The 17095-nt window shown below is 35.5% G+C and overlaps 2 long non-coding RNA genes and 1 pseudogene across 2 annotated transcripts in view; all 3 read right to left on the reverse strand.

Annotated features, from left to right (window-relative positions):
- LOC116422096 overlaps window positions 1-8127 on the reverse strand; it is a 35206-nt gene extending 27079 nt beyond the window's left edge. Inside the window, exon 1 of the long non-coding RNA XR_004232683.1 lies at window positions 8089-8127. This is a non-coding gene — a long non-coding RNA (uncharacterized LOC116422096). The remainder of the gene's footprint in view (window positions 1-8088) is intronic.
- LOC116422097 lies at window positions 520-1728 on the reverse strand. The gene is made up of 3 exons (XR_004232684.1): window positions 1474-1728; window positions 862-969; window positions 520-740 (listed from the first exon to the last, which is right to left on the reverse strand). It is a non-coding gene; the product is annotated as an uncharacterized LOC116422097 (long non-coding RNA).
- A 6452-nt stretch (window positions 8128-14579) lies between the features above and the next one.
- On the reverse strand, window positions 14580-15390 carry LOC100925606 (annotated as a pseudogene).
- Window positions 15391-17095: the final 1705 nt, after the last annotated feature.

Raw genomic sequence — 17095 nt, forward strand, 5'->3', positions numbered from 1 at the left:
CTCTGACATCTAATTAGTATTCTAGGATTTGGGATGGATAGCTCTTTCTTTCTCCCTGGAGGCACTATCTCCTGAAGAGTGGTTTGACCTGTTGGTAATACATCTCTGTCCCCAGCCCTGCCAACTTCTATCCAGGATTTAATCTAGGAAGTGATAGAGTAACTGTGTTCACCTCAACTGGACAAAATAGCCTCCTGATGAAGTCCCAGAGAATACTGGTAAAAGCCAAGATTCAGAGTATCCAGGAATCTTTCTATGGTCTCTAAAGAATTTCCTATATTATAGCCTTGTTTCAAAGTACTTCTGAGTTAAAGCGCTTTTTTCCATCTCCTGTCTTACTGTTATTTAGAGAACCCAAAATACTATAAGAAAATTACTATCATTCATAATTGACTGTAGACAATATCCTTTGATTTCTAATAAGTCTGTGATAGTGATCCCTCTGCCACCATTCTCAGCTAGAGCTCTGGGGTATGAGGACAATGAGCAGCTCTTCTATTGCAGGAATGAATGAAACAATTTTTATTTAAGTCAGCTGAAACACAGTATTGAAAAAAAATTTACTTGTAAGGTTAGGGAGAAAGGTATCATGAGCAGGGTACAAAAATCTAAGATGTTTAAATGGACATTTATGGACAAATAGACTTCCATCCAATTTTCATGAATGTTTTTTGACCACAGTCATAGACTGATTCTGGATCCAAAGAGGAGTGGCCAGGACTGAAAGCCATTCTGTAGACCTGTGAAGTAGGGGGAGGAAAGGGAATGAACCTGAGAAGTGAGCAAACAACATTGGAACAGACAGAGGGATCAGGGAAAACTTCTTCTTCTAATGAGTAATTAAGGGAACAGGATTGTTACATTTGTGTCTTGAACAGCAAAAGGTCCAATATTTCACGGAACTATTGGAGGATGTCGATGAAGTGCAGTCATTAGAACAGTCCAATTCAAAATGTGTAATGTTATATTCTAGAAAAAGAGAAGGTACCAACCTTGAAAAGGCTGAAATCCAAATTACTAATCACAGAGGGGGATTCAAAATTAGCACCTGTCCCCTCATGCTTTAGACATATATATATATATCTCAAGTAGGAATATTGCCTCCCCAGGAGAATCCCCTTTAAGCTCCAGCTTTTACTATCTCTGGTAGGAAGAGTAAGAACCCAAGCTTCCCATTGGTATGGTTTAGGTCACTTCAGTAGATCTGATGTCAAGACATCTAAATTTAATCTTTCTTTTTCATATACTAGTCAAGTACCTACAGAAAAGTTATTTTCTCTCTGAGTCTTAGTTCCTCACCTGTAAAATGGAGGTGATAATATCAGTTACTACCCACCTTACAGGGTTGTTATAAGTTATTACAGTCTTCCCTCTCTGGAGGAACTACATGATCCCAATAACTCATTAAGGTATAAGAATCCCCACCCAATGACTAAGCAGGTCAGATCTGGAACAGAGGGAGCTGATGCTTACCGTTAGGTTGTACTTGGTAATATAAACGTGCTCTACAATACTTGTTTAACAAAGGACAGGTACTTTCACCTTTGTAACAAATACCACGTTTAAATTTTTTGCAGACATTGCAGAGAGGATTTTTGATTGGAGTTCTAATGTCTCTCCACGCATCCCCATCTTGAAGACAATACAGATCATGTTATATTATATTCTGTTCAATCTTTCTTGTCATCCAACATCCTTCTCTCCAGTTACTGATGGACTCAACCCCCAAAAAAGATCTGAATGTGGTCAGAGATGGGGGGAGAAAAATGGGAGATCCCTAAGACAAGGAGAGGATCTGAGGTTGGTTTATCACTACAAATCTTATACCGCACACCTGAACTTCAGGGAAAATGAGGGAGGCTCAGGGGCAAGATCTCCAACTTTCCATCCCAGCACTTACCCATCATGATCCAGAGCAGAGAGAATCCCAGCAACAACAGCTTGTCCATCATATTCATTGACTGCTTGTGGCAACTGAGATCATAGGGCCCTTGGTAAAATTATTGTTATGACTGTAGGAGTTATGGACTTGCCTCTCAAGTGTTTCCCTTTTATAACATTCTGAGCTGTAGATAGTAACCTTCTTAAGAAATGGGAGGAGACTGGGAGGAGCTAGAGAGAATCTCAGTCCTTCCCAAACAACTCCTTCCTGAATGCTTTTCCCATGGGTTTCCTTAATGATCTTCCCAAAAGTTCCTCACCTTTGGAGATTTGGTACCTCTGCCACCTAATTTTCTAGAGCACTTAATTATCCTTGATAATATGTGGAAAGGAAATGGAGAAATATTCTATTTTTCAAGCCATTGACAAGTATTTAGTGAGTACTTATGTGTCTAGGACAAAATAAATATGACAATCTCTGAACTTAATGAGTTTATAATCTGATTGAAGAAATAAGAGTAACAGAGAAAATAATAAGTATTTTAGGGATCCAATGAACTATACAATCCTAGAATGTCATACCTATAATGTCCCATCTATTGATCCAGTCATACTGGTTTGTTGCTGTGATTTACACAAGACATGCCATCACCTGACACTAAATTTGAACTGGCTGTCTTCCACATTTGGAATGTTCTCCCTCCTCATCTCTCCCTCCTGGCTTCAAGTCCCAGTTAACATGGAACCTTTAAAAGAAAACCTATCTCAATCCTCCTTAATTCTGATGCCCTTCCCTTGCTTCTCCTATTTCTCTAGTTTATATCTGGTTTGCATATAGTTGTTTACATATTTCCTGTCCTATTAGTGTCTGCAGTTTTTTTTCTTAAATTTATTTTAAAAAAATAGAAAATAAATACAAAACAAAGGAGAACATTGTCATGTGGCCATAAGAATACCATCAGGGAGGATTCAAATTATATATAAAAAAAAACCAAATTGCCAGTTCAAGAAAGTGTGTGTGTGTGCGTGTGTGTGTGTGTGTGTGTGTGTATATAAGAAATTATATTCAAGAAATTATATAGGAGAAATTATATTCAGAAATTATATATAATAAAAATTATATTCCATTTTTACTTCCTTGGAAATTATTCTTTTGTTCTCTGCTGTATATCTTTTTTACTTTGTTCTTTTTTGTTCCCTTTCATTCCCCCTTCCTCCTTAAGCAGACTATAGTGAAGAAAGGATATATTTATGTATACATATCGCATACACATGCATACATATACACACACCCTGTCCTCCTCCACATACACATATCTTTCTTCTACCTGCTGACTTTTTGTTTTAATTCTGCTCCTTAATTTGCTTTGCTATTATTTAACCTTCTCCCACCCATGGATCTCTCCCTTATCTTCTTCCCCTAGTCTTTTCTCTTCCTTCTGCCCATCCCTCCCCCTTATTTCTTTTTAGATTTTGGAGGGTGCTATATCATTCATGATATATATATGTAATGCTACCTATTGAATCCATTCCCAATGTAAGTAGGTTTTCAGGACTAGACTACCTCTAATGCTTTTGTGTCTATTCTTTCTCTGTACTTCATTTGTATAACATAGTTACTATTTTAATCTTATCTATGTCCCAATATTTCTTTTGAGCTACCCTATTGTTTTCAGTCTTAAACATGTTATACATTTCCCATGTAAAAAACAAACAAACAAACCATTTGTCATGTTGAGTTCCTTGAAATTGCTCTTTGATATTGGCTCTTATATATTAAATTTTCTATTAACTTTGGGTTTGGTTGATATATATATGTATATGTATAGTCCTATATATATATGTATATATATAGTATATATGTATATGTATAGTCCTATATATATGTATATATATAGTATATATATATATATGTATAGTCCTAATTTTTTCTCTTTCAATGTTTTAGATAATTTTGCAGGATATGATATTTTTGGGGTACAGGCTTAGTTCTTTTGATTGTTGGTAGATATGATTTCAGGACCTGCAGTTTTTTTATTGTTGTTTTTGATAAGTCCTGTACAATTCTAATTGTAGCACCAGCATATTTGAATAGTTTTTTCTTTGTTTCTTGCAAAATTTATTCTTTCATTTGAGAGTTTCAAAATTTGACAATAATATTCCTTTGTGTTTTCCACAAAGGATTTTGTTGAGGTGGTGATTGGAGGATTTTTTGTATTTCTACTTTCCCTTCATGTTCTATCCATGGACAATTTTCTTGGATTATTTCTTGCATTACTTTGTCAAAGTTCTTTTTTTGGTCACAACTTTCAGGTAGTCCAGCTAAGCTTATATTTTTTTCTTCTTAATCTGTTGTCCAGAACTGTCATTTTTCTTAAAAGATGTTTCACATTCTGTTCTATTTTTTCATTCTTTATAATGTTTTGTTATTTTTTGGTCTCATCACTTCACTAACTTTCCTTTGCTAATTCCCCAATTCTAGTTTTCAAAGACATTTTCATCTTTGAGACTGTATCTTCTTTTCTAATTGATTAGCTTCCTCTTCTTATTTTTCTTTGATGGTTTTTATCTTTTTTTTTTTCTTTTTAGTTTTTCCTCATTGTCTCTCAATTGATTTTTAAATTCTTTTTTGATTTCTTGTAAAAATTCTTTCCAGTCAGAGAGCCATTTCATGTTGCCCTTAGGAGGCAGAGGAAGTCTTTTTTATTTCATTGATCTCCTCTGAAGTTGAACCCCAGGCTTCCCTGTTCCCATAATAAGTTTCTATCACGGCTCTTTCTTCTTTGCCCATTCATTTTTTTTGAAAGATATTAGTGAAGCACCTCTAATCATGAGGTAGGAAGGATAGTGCCTCTAGTTTCATTTCAGTTCTCCCCTCTGATAGGAGGAAGAAGTGAAAAAAGGAAGGAGGGATGGAAGCAAGGAAAGAAGGAAGAAAAGAGAGAAGAAAATATGCTTCAATCCACTGAGTACAGTTTCCAACTACTAAAATGTTGCTTGAATGTTTATCTCCCTAGTAATCAGCAATGGCTCTTTGGTGGATAGATGTAAGAGAAGCAATAAGATTGTGAGCAGGCCTGGAAGATTTGCATGAAGAGAGCAATTTGTACTTTAAGATTGAATAAATATGTATGGAATTCAGGTCTGGAAGGACATCTAGAGCATGTTTAAAAAGGTTTTTGTTTTTGTTTTTAATTTGTCTCTACAAGAAGCAGTTAATAAATAAAAATTTATTAAGAAGTATGTGCCAAGTTCAGAGCTAAGTAATGGAGATTTTAAAAAAAGGTAAAAAAAACCCAGTTCATGTCATTGAAGAGCTCACACTATACTAAGAGAAACAACATGCAAACAAAATGTCCAAACAAGCTGTATGCAGTATATATAGGAAATAATCAATATAAGAAAAGCCAATAGAATTAAGAGAGGTTGGGGAAGACTTCCTTTAGTAGATAGGATTTTAGATGGGTCTTGAAATAAGGAAGATCAGGATATCAAGATGAAGAAGGAAAACATTCCAGACATGAGAGACAGCCAGAGAAAATTCCTAGATCTGAAAGATGGAGTGTCTTGTTTGGGGAAACAGCCAAGAGGCCAGTGTTACTAGATTAAAGAGTATATTATGGAGGGAGGTTGTGTGTGAAAAAAATATAAGAAGAATTGGAAAGATTAGTTGCAGGGCACTAGGTAATGAAGGGATCTGAACATCAAAGAGGTTTTGTATATTTATGTGATAGGTAGCTACTAGAGTTTATTAAGTAGAGAAAATAGCATAGTTGGATTTGAGCACTTTGATGATTTAATGGAGGACAATCTGGTGAAGAGATTTGTGGCAGGCAGACCAGTCATAATACTATTCCAATAGTCCATATGTGAAGAGATAAATCTCTGCATCAGAGTGGTGGAAGTGTCAGAGCAGAAAAGGTGGCTTATTTGGGAGATTGTAAAAGTGAAATTGATAGGCTATGGCAACTATTTAGATATGGGAGATGAGTGGAAGAACTTAAGGATGACACCTAAGTTACCAGCCTGGGATATTAGGATGATGGTAGTACCCTCAATTACAATAGAAAAATTTGTAAGTGGGAAGGGTTTGGAGGAAATATATATATGTATATGGTATAAATAGTATTCTTTTAGACTCCATCAATTCTTTCTCCAGTGGTGGATAGTATTTTTCATTATGAGTCCTTCAGGATTGTCTTGGATCTTTTGTATTGCTGAGAATAGCTAAGCTAAAAAAAATTAGTGTAAGCTAATCACAATGGTTCATTATATATTATCACTTTTATTGTGTATAATGTTTTCTTAATTCTGCTCACTTCATTCAGCATCAGGTGATGTAAGTTTTTCTTGTTTTTTTTTCTGAAAGCATCCATTTTTTATAGCACAATAATATTCTATCTATTCTATCACATTCATACACTACAACTTATTCAGCCATTCTCCAATTAAGAGCATCCCTTCAATTTCCAATTTTTACCATAACAAAAAGAGTTGCCATAAATATTTTTGTATATATCAATGCTCTTTTCTTTTTTTTTTTTAAATCTCTTTACTGTTCAGTTCTGCACACATATATCGTATCTAGGATATACTGCAACATATTGAACATATATAGGACTGCTTGCCATCTAGGGGAGAGGGTGGAGAGAAAGAGGGGAAAAACTGGAACATAAGTGAGTGCAAGGGATAATGTTGTAAAAAATTACCCTGGCATGGGTTCTGTCAATAAAAAGTTATAATAATAATAATAAAAAATCTCTTTGGGATATAGACCTAATAGTACTCTTGCTGAAGCAAGGAGTTTTTTTTGTTTTGTTTTGCTGAGGCAATTGGGGTTAAGTGAGTTGCCCAGGGTCACACAGCTAGAAAGTGTTAAGTGTCTAAGGCTACATTTAAAGTCATGTTCTCCTGATTTCAAGACTGGTGTTCTATCCACGATGCTACCTAGCTGCCCCCCGGTACAATTTTATAACCCTTTGAATACCGTTCTAAATTGCTTTCCAAAATGACTAGATAAGTTTACAACTCCATTGTCCCAATTTTCCTACATCCCCTTCAACTTTTGTCATTTTCCCTTTATGTCATATTATCCAATCTAATAGGAGTGGGGTGGTATCATATGAGCATAGATACTTTTGATTCTGTTATCTGAAAATTGCCTGCTTATATTATTAGACCATTTTTCAATTAGGAAAAAAACTTGTCTTTTTATGAAGTTGACTCAGTTTTCTATATAGTTGAGAAATGAGGTCTTTATCAGAGAAACTTGCTGTAGAAAAAAATTTCTGGTTTTCTTCTTTCCTTCTAATCATGGCTGCATTGGTTTTATTTGTGTGAAACAATTTTAACATAATGTAATCTAAATTATACATTGTACATATTGTAATAATTTCTATTTTTTGTTTGGTCACAAATTCTTCTCTTATCTAAGGTCCGACAAGTACATTTCTGATTTGCAGCATCATAATATCAACTATATCTAATCCAATTCTCTCTTTACAAGAAAGAAAACTAAGACCTAGAGAGATCAAATACCTTTTTAATTTTTCCCGAAGAGAAAACAGAGGAACAGGAAAGTGGTTATTTCTGCCCTAAGAAGTTGTGACTGCGAGGAAATTTAATTTCAGCTTTGGTGAGCAGTTCAGGGACTAAAATGAGGTCCTGGTGGTCAAGTTTATGCTTATTACTGGTTTCACATTTTGGTTGGTTTCTGCCAGAAAAAGACTACTCAGAGACTGTTTACAGAAGGCTTCCTTGGAGATACATTGATACTTGCCATCACTAGCAGCTGGTGGTGTATGTGAACAAGATCCAGAGGGTAGAGGCACAAAAAGTGAAACCTGGATGAAAGGGTAAGGAAGGGAGAGAGAGAGAGAGGAAGAATGCCAGGGATAGGGAGGAATTTAGATAATAGCTGTGGGAAAGGAGAGCTGATCTCTGGGTGTCAGGCAAGGGTGGAATATAGTCATATTACCAGAGGAATGGCAAGAATGCTCTACTGACTAGAGGTTTGGGTAACTTTTTACAGGGTTTTTCAAGGATGTTGTACATCTTCATGGTGGTGAAGTTCCCCTCCTAGTGCAAAAAACTAACCAGCTTTTCGACTTAGGACATCTTAGTAACAAAGGACTTATGAAAAGAAATATAATGGAAGATGATTTAATTTCCTTATGTCAAGAAATAGGCTAAGAGATGGTCACTTACCAGGATACACAATCAAGGAAGACCAGGCTAGATTTGAACTCAGGAAGATGAATCTTCTTGACTCCAGGAATACCATTCTACCCATTGAGCAATCTAATTGTCTTGATTCATTCTAGAATGTCTTCCCTAAGTCCATTCAGCTGTTGAATTTGCTATTTTTTCTTGGTCTTGACCTGTGTTTTCCAATGAAATGTAGGGAACTCCTGTTGTCAAACCTCCCTTCAGCAATACAGATGGACAACATTTCTCTAAACTTATGGTTTAAGAAAATTATCTAGAGAAACTAAGTTAAATGACTTATTCACTATTATACATGGGTACATTATAAACCAAAAGTAGGCCTTAAACCCAAATCTTCCTAAATCCAAGACTGTTCCTTTATCTGTTATATCATCTATCTTTTCCTTAGCTATTCTGTAATATTTTATTACAATGAATCTATATTTTATTAATGTGGGTTTTCCTCCTTTAGAATAGATTAACACCTTCCCATGATTTCTTTTCTTTATAAATCTTCTTCATTGTCTAGTATTCATGCCTTAATGCATTAGCTTGAAGGGTTGACCTTCTTAATTCCATATTCTAGTCTGGATGCTGGACATTCTTTATATACTGATCTATATATTGGCAGCATTTTCAGTACTCTCATACTATTTCCTGAAACAAAGCTCCATCTTTCTTAACATGAGTATTTTTTCTAATGATATGTCAGTGAATAATAAAATGTCACAATATCAAAAAATAAAACTTTGCAATTACTTAAAATGGCGATGGAAAGATATGTAGTATGTTATTTTTCCTTGACTAGATTATTAGTTTCATCTCTTAGGAGAGGCAAGTTTTATTTAGGAGCCTCTGTGGTTCCTGATGTTTGAAACAATCAGTTCAATAACAGCTGCAAATAGCAGCATCTATAGATTCTCATCATCTCCTAGGAATCTCTTTCAATTTAGATTGCACAGAACATTCTTCATGGCAGTGAGAAACTTTCCTGTTTTGTGTCTTGCTTAGTCCTAATCATTGGAGGTTATTGTACTTCCTGAAGAACATTGTAACATGAATTGATACTGAGTGAAGTGAGCAGATCCAGGAGAGCTTTGTACACAGAACAGTGTACAGTGATCCAAGACAGTTCCAATAAACTTGTGGTAGAAAATGCCATCCACATGAAGAGAAAGAACTATGGAGACTGAATGCACATCGAAGTATACTATTTTCACTTTTTTTTCTCCTTTCTTCGTTTCCTGATTCACAATATGACTAATCTGGAAATATGTTTAACATGGTTGTACATATATAATCTATATCAGATTGCTTGCTCTCTAGGAAAGTTGGGAGGAGAGGGTGGAAGAAAAATATTTGAAACTCAAAATCTTACAAAAATGAATGTTGAAAACTATCTTCCAATGTAATGAAAAAATGCTATTAAATTAAAAAAGAACATTGTATCATCCTAATACATGCAGAGGAAGTGCCTTGTTGGTAGAAAGTCTTTAAATTAAATACTTAAAAAATCAAGAAGCAATAAATAAAATGAGAGCATGTCTTCCCCAAAACTTTTTACTCAGTATATATACATATACTTTTTATGAAGTACAGTACACATTTAGTATGATGAAGAATATCATTTAGGAAAGCTTGCCCATTTTCCTCTTGTGTTTTCATCAAGGTTAACTTCAATATGTGTGTAAATGCTCATGAAGATTTTATAGAGTCAAGAATGTTTGGGATATAGATTATTAGTTATTGATGTCTTCTTGATTGCTTTTGATAGAAATATCTTACAAGTATCATGAGATCTGATCTCTCATTTCTCAAAAAAATATAGCATCAGTTTCCTCCAGGGGTGTTCTGATAAACAATTAAGAACCAGCTTTTGAAGGAAAAATAAAAGAATATACATATGGTATACTTTTAAGTTTAATCTGCCTGATAAATATTTTCCATCAAGGATATCTTGTGTTTAATCAAACTATAATTCTATCAAGAAGTATTTGGTGTTTGCTCTGTCAGGGGGAGGACTCCATATTGATGCAGCATGGAATTTGTTATAAGTGTTAGACTTACAGTCAATAAAACTTGAATTTAATTTGAATTCTGCTAAAGAAAATTATTTGTTATGTACCCATAGACAAGACCCTTTAAACTTTCTCAGACTGTGTAAAATGAGGATGATAATGGCATCTAACTTAGGGTTGTTATGATGATCAAATGAGATATGATGCCTGATGTACTCTTGAAACCTTAAAGTATTATATGAATGTTAATTATTGCTATTGATTGCAAGCTTCTCAAATGTTCCTTTTCACAGATTTCTTCATATTAATTTTATTGAGCCTCAGGGGACTTCAAAATCCTCCTCAGTGAAATTCACATTAATCTAAAGGGAGCATTTTAACCATCTGGATTATAAAAACAGATTAAAATTTACATATTGTCAAATTATGACATGCAGCTAAATCATCTGTCCATTGAGACTTCTTGAGGAATCTTTCTAGTTAGACTTCATACAGAATATTTTCTTTATTAATGAATTCCTTTGTTGAACATAAAATATCAATGTATTAACATAGATATTCACTGATCCAGCCAATTTTTTTCCCCAGAGGAACTGAATGAAGCTCTGGTAGACCCTACCAAGCTGGTGAATTTTTGATTATAGTCGGAATGTGGAAATGAATGTCCAAAAACACAGATCAACTAAACTCAGAGAACTTAATTCTCACGTTGGCAGAAGGCTAAGGAAATTTTTCAGTTAGAGAAATTTTCAAAGACCATCTATTCCATTGAAAGAATGGTTGAATAGATTAATGAAATTTGTTAAGCTCCCAAGAGTTGTTTGTGCTACAAATATTTTAAAAAGAGATATTCCCGCCTCCCCCACTTCCCCAAGTAGTTTACATTCTAATAGGAGAGATATTTTATTCTGGGTGAGGTAGGAAAGTTGTGAAATGACCTGGGGTAGATGTATGGATTGGATGTGAAACTGAAGCATGATCTAGTGTCTAGGTCCAGTCAGTAGGTACAGTAAGCTAAGTGGGCTTGTGTAGCCCCTTCCAGTCGATTGTTTTGGGCCTCATGATAAAAGCCCCAAAGATTAATCTCTGAGGCTTGAGTGCTGGAAGAGCCAGGTATAGAAGTCTGGATTTCAGTTTCAATGTAAAGGGTGCTGGGCCAGTGGAAAAGAAAGGAGAACCTCTGCTCTGTTTTTCTACCAGCTGCACTTCTTTAGACTTCATCATAGCCACCTCTCTTAATAGATCCTTTTTATGTGCTGTCTTTTCCCATTAGATTGTGAGCTCTTTGAGCACAGGAGCTGTCATTTGACTTTCTTTGTATTCCTAGTGCTTAGAGCAACACCTAGTAGATGTTCAAAGATGCTCTTTTGTTCAGTTGTATCTGACTTTTCATTACCCTTTTGGGGGGTTTCTTGGCAAAGATACTGGACTGGTTTGCTATTTCCTTTCTAGCTCATTTGACAGATAAGGAAACTGAGCCAAGTAGCATTAAGTGATTTGCCCAGGGTCACATAGCTAGTAAGTATCTGAAAGTAGATATGAACTTAGTTTTTCTTGATTCCAGACCCAGCATTATCCACTCTGCCATCCAGCTGCCTTCTGGCACTTAGTACAACTTAAAAAATTGTTTATTGGCTGACCAACAGGCAGATACTTGATGAATCAAGTTTGATAGGAAATAGAGAGTCTATGATTATGGGTGAAGCAATAATTCAGCAAGTTTATTTTGTTTTCTTTAAGTTTCCTTGACCCTTTTATCCTAAAATCTCCTGTATCTCTTGTTCCATTCAGGACCAAGTAGGGGCCAAATTGTTAAATCACTGAAGTTTTGTTTTAGGTGTACTCCCTCTATATGCTTTTGTACATTTCCACACCACCTCTCTTCATGCAGCCTAATTGCCTCTTCAATCATTTGTTAGCAGTAGCTATCTTTTACTAAAGACATAAATCAAATTCTAACCAGCGCCCTACATTCTCTTGGCTTGCATACTTTGTTCTAATTATAATCTGTTCCTCCTCATCCTAAAGATCTGGGAATGAGTTAACACATTTTTCCCTTCCAGACTATAGCAGGAATGAGGAAGATGGCTTGGTGGACAAAGGAAACAGGGATAGGTGGTTTTGATTGAATTCCTCTACTCATATCAATGGACATTATCCCACAACCTGCTGAGTGAATAGTGTGTTCTGAGACCCTTAACCTCTTAATGCTCATTACTTTATAGAGCTGTAGTGCTCTCTCTCTCCAGTCCCAAGGACAGAGAGAATAGACAGAGTAATGAATGCTCATTGTGAAGGACACATTTGTACTGGCTCCTTTGAGTACAGAAATAATACAGCTTCTCCTCCTCTTATTGCTTGCAATTCAGAGGGAAAGGAGCATAAAGTAGTCTCAGAGAGGTTGAATTTTGAGAAACTGCTTTGTCCTCAGCAGTTCAGGGCCTTACCATCCATTGGCAATGGATAAGCTGCTGCTCCTTGACTTCTCCCAGCTCTTTGGGATGGTGAGTGATGGAATGGATGAAAGCTATTAGGCATCTTTACTTTATACTGGACCAAGCATTGGAAGTCCTTGCTGGGGTAGAAGATGGAGATATTAAAGAGGAAACTAGACTGTCCCTAATCCTTTAATTTTCATCAGCTTCAGAAGAAAGTGCATTAGGGGAACTGCACTAACTTACAAAGTGAGAAAGAAATGAGGAAGGGGGGAAATGGGAAAAACAAAAGAAAATACATAGATATGGCTATTGTCCAGAATAACAGCCATCTACTGTAATAAAAAAATCTTGGCATACCTAATGAAAGACACATTAGTTAGGGACACCAAAGCAACAATAATAGTGTGATGGTAGTAGAACAGCAGGATAGGCAGTACTATAAGGATGGCATTATTTCAAATGCCAAATGCTGCCAGGATCAAGACATCTGCATGGAGCCCCAGTTCCTCTGCTATAGCCTGCCTAATTTCTAAACCTGAACTCTGTAATCCTCTATTAACACATCCCCCAATTCCCAATTCTCAGGCCATGCCCTAGGTTGAAGGTGATCTTGCATTCCCTAGGCCCACAGGTTTCCTTTTTGTATATAGAGGCACTTTCTGTCCCTTACTGAATCCTGGCAGACTCAAGATTTGGGTTCATTATTTTTCTTCTCCCTATCTCTGCTATCTATTTTTGTTCTTTTCCTTTCCTTTCCTTTCCTGTTCTTTTTTTCTTCTTTTCCTTTCTTTTCTTTGCATTGTCTCTTTATTCAATTATTGAGATACAATCCCATAATTGTAAGACTCTAAGAACTGACACACCCAATGGCTAACAACTTATTATTATGTCTGAATCACGTATTCATTACAATCAACTATGATCAGTTATATATCCTGGGATTCTTTAAACTTTATTTCACAAGGAGTTCAAATTGCCCCTACATTATGACACGTCTTCTCTGAGGGGACTTTTAGAGAGCAAAAGAAAATAAGATTGCTTGATTTTATATATTTATTCGGAAAGTGGTAAGCCTTTTTTTTTTAAATTATTATTATTATTATTATTTTTTATTTAATAGCCTTTTATTTACAGGATATATACATGGGTAACTTTACAGCATTAACAATTGCCAAACCTCTCGTTCCAATTTTTCACCTCTTACCCCCCCCCCACCCCCTCCCCTAAATGGCAGGATGACCAGTAGATGTTAAATATATTAAAATATAACTTAGATACACAATAAGTATACATGACCAAAACATTATTTTGCTGTACAAAAAGAATCAGACTCTGAATTATTGTACAATTAGCTTGTGAAGGAAATCAAAAATGCAGGTGTGCATAAATATAGGGATTGGGAATTCAATGTAATGGTTTTTAGTCATCTCCCAGAGTTCTTTTTCTGGGTATAGCTAGTTCAGTTCATTACTGCTCCATTAGAAATGATTTGGTTGATCTCGTTGCTGAGGATGGCCTGATCCATCAGAACTGGTCATCATCTAGTATTGTTGTTGAAGTATATAATGATCTCCTGGTCCTGCTCATTTCACTCCGCATCAGTTCGTGTAAGTCTCTCCAGGCCTTTCTGAAATCATCCTGTTGGTCATTTCTTACAGAACAGTAATATTCCATAATTTTCATATACCACAATTTATTCAGCCATTCTCCAACTGATGGACATCCATTCAGTTTCCAGTTTCTAGCCACTACAAAAAGGGCTGCCACAAACATTCGTGCACATACAGGTCCCTTTCCCTTCTTTATAATCTCTTTGGGATATAATCCCAGTAGTAACACTGCTGGATCAAAGGGTATGCACAGTTTGATAACTTTTTGAGCATAGTTCCAAACTACTCTCCAAGTGGTAAGCCTTTGATAAAAATTAGAAGTGAGTGCTTTCAGGCAAAAATTTTTTCATGTATAATTCTATCTTTTTAAAAGTTCAGTTTATATGGTAACTTTAATAATTTTGAGATTACTCATATATGAAACCTTATGAATCCAAGTATTTTGCATAATGTTTGATGTGATCATTAACAAAAGTTGCAATGAAGTAGTAGTTCTGATCATAACCATCTAACAATCTAAAAACAACTAGAGGTTCATCTTTAAAGAACTGGTCACTTCTGCCTTCATTGATTAATACGTCCAAAAGAGAATCTGGATAAGACTTCACAAGATGAGAAGCATCATATGTCTCTCTTTTTTCTAATTTGATCCTTAATATCCACCGAAGGTCTTTTCTCCCCAAGGACAGAATATTAGATTACAGATTGGAGAGAATGTTGACGCAGACATTTTGTATTTTCTGGGATTCTTCAAAGCACAAATTGGAGCTCCATGGCCTCCCATAGAATGGCCAACAATAGATATCTTCTCTGGATCAGCTGGAAAATTGGCATTTGAAAGCTGGAGAAGCTCAGCTATTACATAGAAAAGTATCCTATAGTTGATTTTCCAGGGCTCTTCAATGGCATTCACATAAAAACCAGCACCAATACCAAAGACCCTGCTATCATTTTGTTATTTAATATTATAGCCATGAGGACTGGTGTCTGCTGCAATGACAGTGAGGGGGTATTCTGCTGCAGCTTGGTGATAAGACACTTTTATGATAAAATTTTGTTCTGTTCAAGTTAGATCATAGCGCCAGAAAAGTCAGGACATTTTCCAGTTTCTGCCTTCTATAGTAAGTACATGCCAAATTTCATTTTGCATTTTAGTTACATACTATCATGTTCATGTTCTTTCAAGCCCTTATTTCTGAACATCAGTTGCAAGACCACAGTAACTTTGCTATTCATTTGCTACTATTTTCCCACTCACTGACACAGGGTGACTAACAGAAGATGTATGATTATAGGTTGGTGTAGGCAGTACTAGAGATAGCAGGGGGTGGGAAAAGTTCCCTATTTTTTTTTAATAAATATTATGTGAATTGAATAGCACAAAATCAGATTCTAATTTTTGTTTCATTCCATACCTATCTCATTAATCTCTGTTGCCTCCTTTGAAAAAAATTTCCCCCCCTAAACTATAGACTTTAGTTTAGGAAAGAGACAAAGATACACAGAGAGGAATGGAGGTAAGAGTGGACTATTAAAAAAAGCATGCCAGTCAGTAAGCAACCATTTATTGAATACCTATTGTATGAAATGTACTGTCCTAGGTGCAAACTTTAGGAAATAACAATAGAAAAAGAACAAGGCCTCTGCCTTTAAGATGCTGTAGTCTAACTGAAAAAATTAGCTATAGTCATATAAAATGATCTAATAACATTAAGATGAGATATGTTAATTAACCCTGAATCAGATTGTATAATCTAAAACTATTGGTGCTAAAGGGACATGAAACAAAGAAAGTCAGGAAGATTTTGAAACTAGAAAAGAGAATGAAAAAAAAAGAAATAGAAAAACACAGAACAGAGTTAATGCTCCAGACCTTTAATCTCTGACATCTACAAACCTTGAAAGTGAAAAATTTGCCCACAGGGGTATTTTCAAATCCTTGGATTTTCCTGGTCTTATGACAAATATTCATCCTAGATCAAGTCCCTCATATTCAAAGACTTCAGGAAACAAAAGCACAGCAAAACTTCCAGGGGCCCTTATAGGAACATTCACAAGACAGAGAAAACAGACCCAACATATAGAAAGACAAAAGCACCTATGAATATGACCTTGCAGTTAATTATACCATAGAGCTTACTTCATTGTCATATCACCCCAAATATTAGCAGCAGAAGGTTCTGTTTCCCCCTGTATATGTATTTGCTAGCTAAAACAGGACCAGTAAGGGACAGAGATTAGTGTGCCCTACAAAAATGATTGGTTTATAACTGGTGCTTTCCTGAACCTACAATTTAACTTCACTATCTTTCTTGTTATACTAACAGCTATAATTTCAAACATACTATAACACTGACATGAGATTCACAGTAGTAATCAAAGGGAGTTGAATAATAATAATAAAATAGTAATAATAATAATAGTAATAGCCTGTGGAAAAAGCTAGTCTAGAAGAATGGAAATGAAAAGGTCTCAATATTTCTAGCCAATATTGGTACATGAATAAAAGCAGGCCATCTTATTTTCATATCCCTCTTTTAGCAAAAGCCTAAAAATCACATGAGACCAAAAAAGGATCAAGAAATGAAATGAGAAACTATAGAAATTCATTTATTCCATTCCAGACCATCACAAAAAATTATCCAGAAGCCTACTGCTAATTGGAAAGGGACTTCCAAGATTGGCAGTGCCAATCAGGCAAACAACCTAGTGGCCATCCAGTGGGACAAGAGACACTCCAGAAATACATATAGTCTTCATGGTTCTGTATCTAGAGGCAATAAAAGTAGAAGACACTCCCAAGAAAATCTTAGTATGCTCAGAAACTCACAGCAAAATCATCAGAAATGGCCAGTAGTAGCAGCCAACAATTTGGGCAAGGCAGCACTTAGACTGGCACATCTTAGGCCAAAATCTCTGAAGTACCCAGACTACCTCAGAA

The sequence above is a fragment of the Sarcophilus harrisii genome, chromosome 3 (assembly GCF_902635505.1).
Source record: "Sarcophilus harrisii chromosome 3, mSarHar1.11, whole genome shotgun sequence".
NCBI classification, from domain to species: domain Eukaryota; kingdom Metazoa; phylum Chordata; class Mammalia; order Dasyuromorphia; family Dasyuridae; genus Sarcophilus; species Sarcophilus harrisii.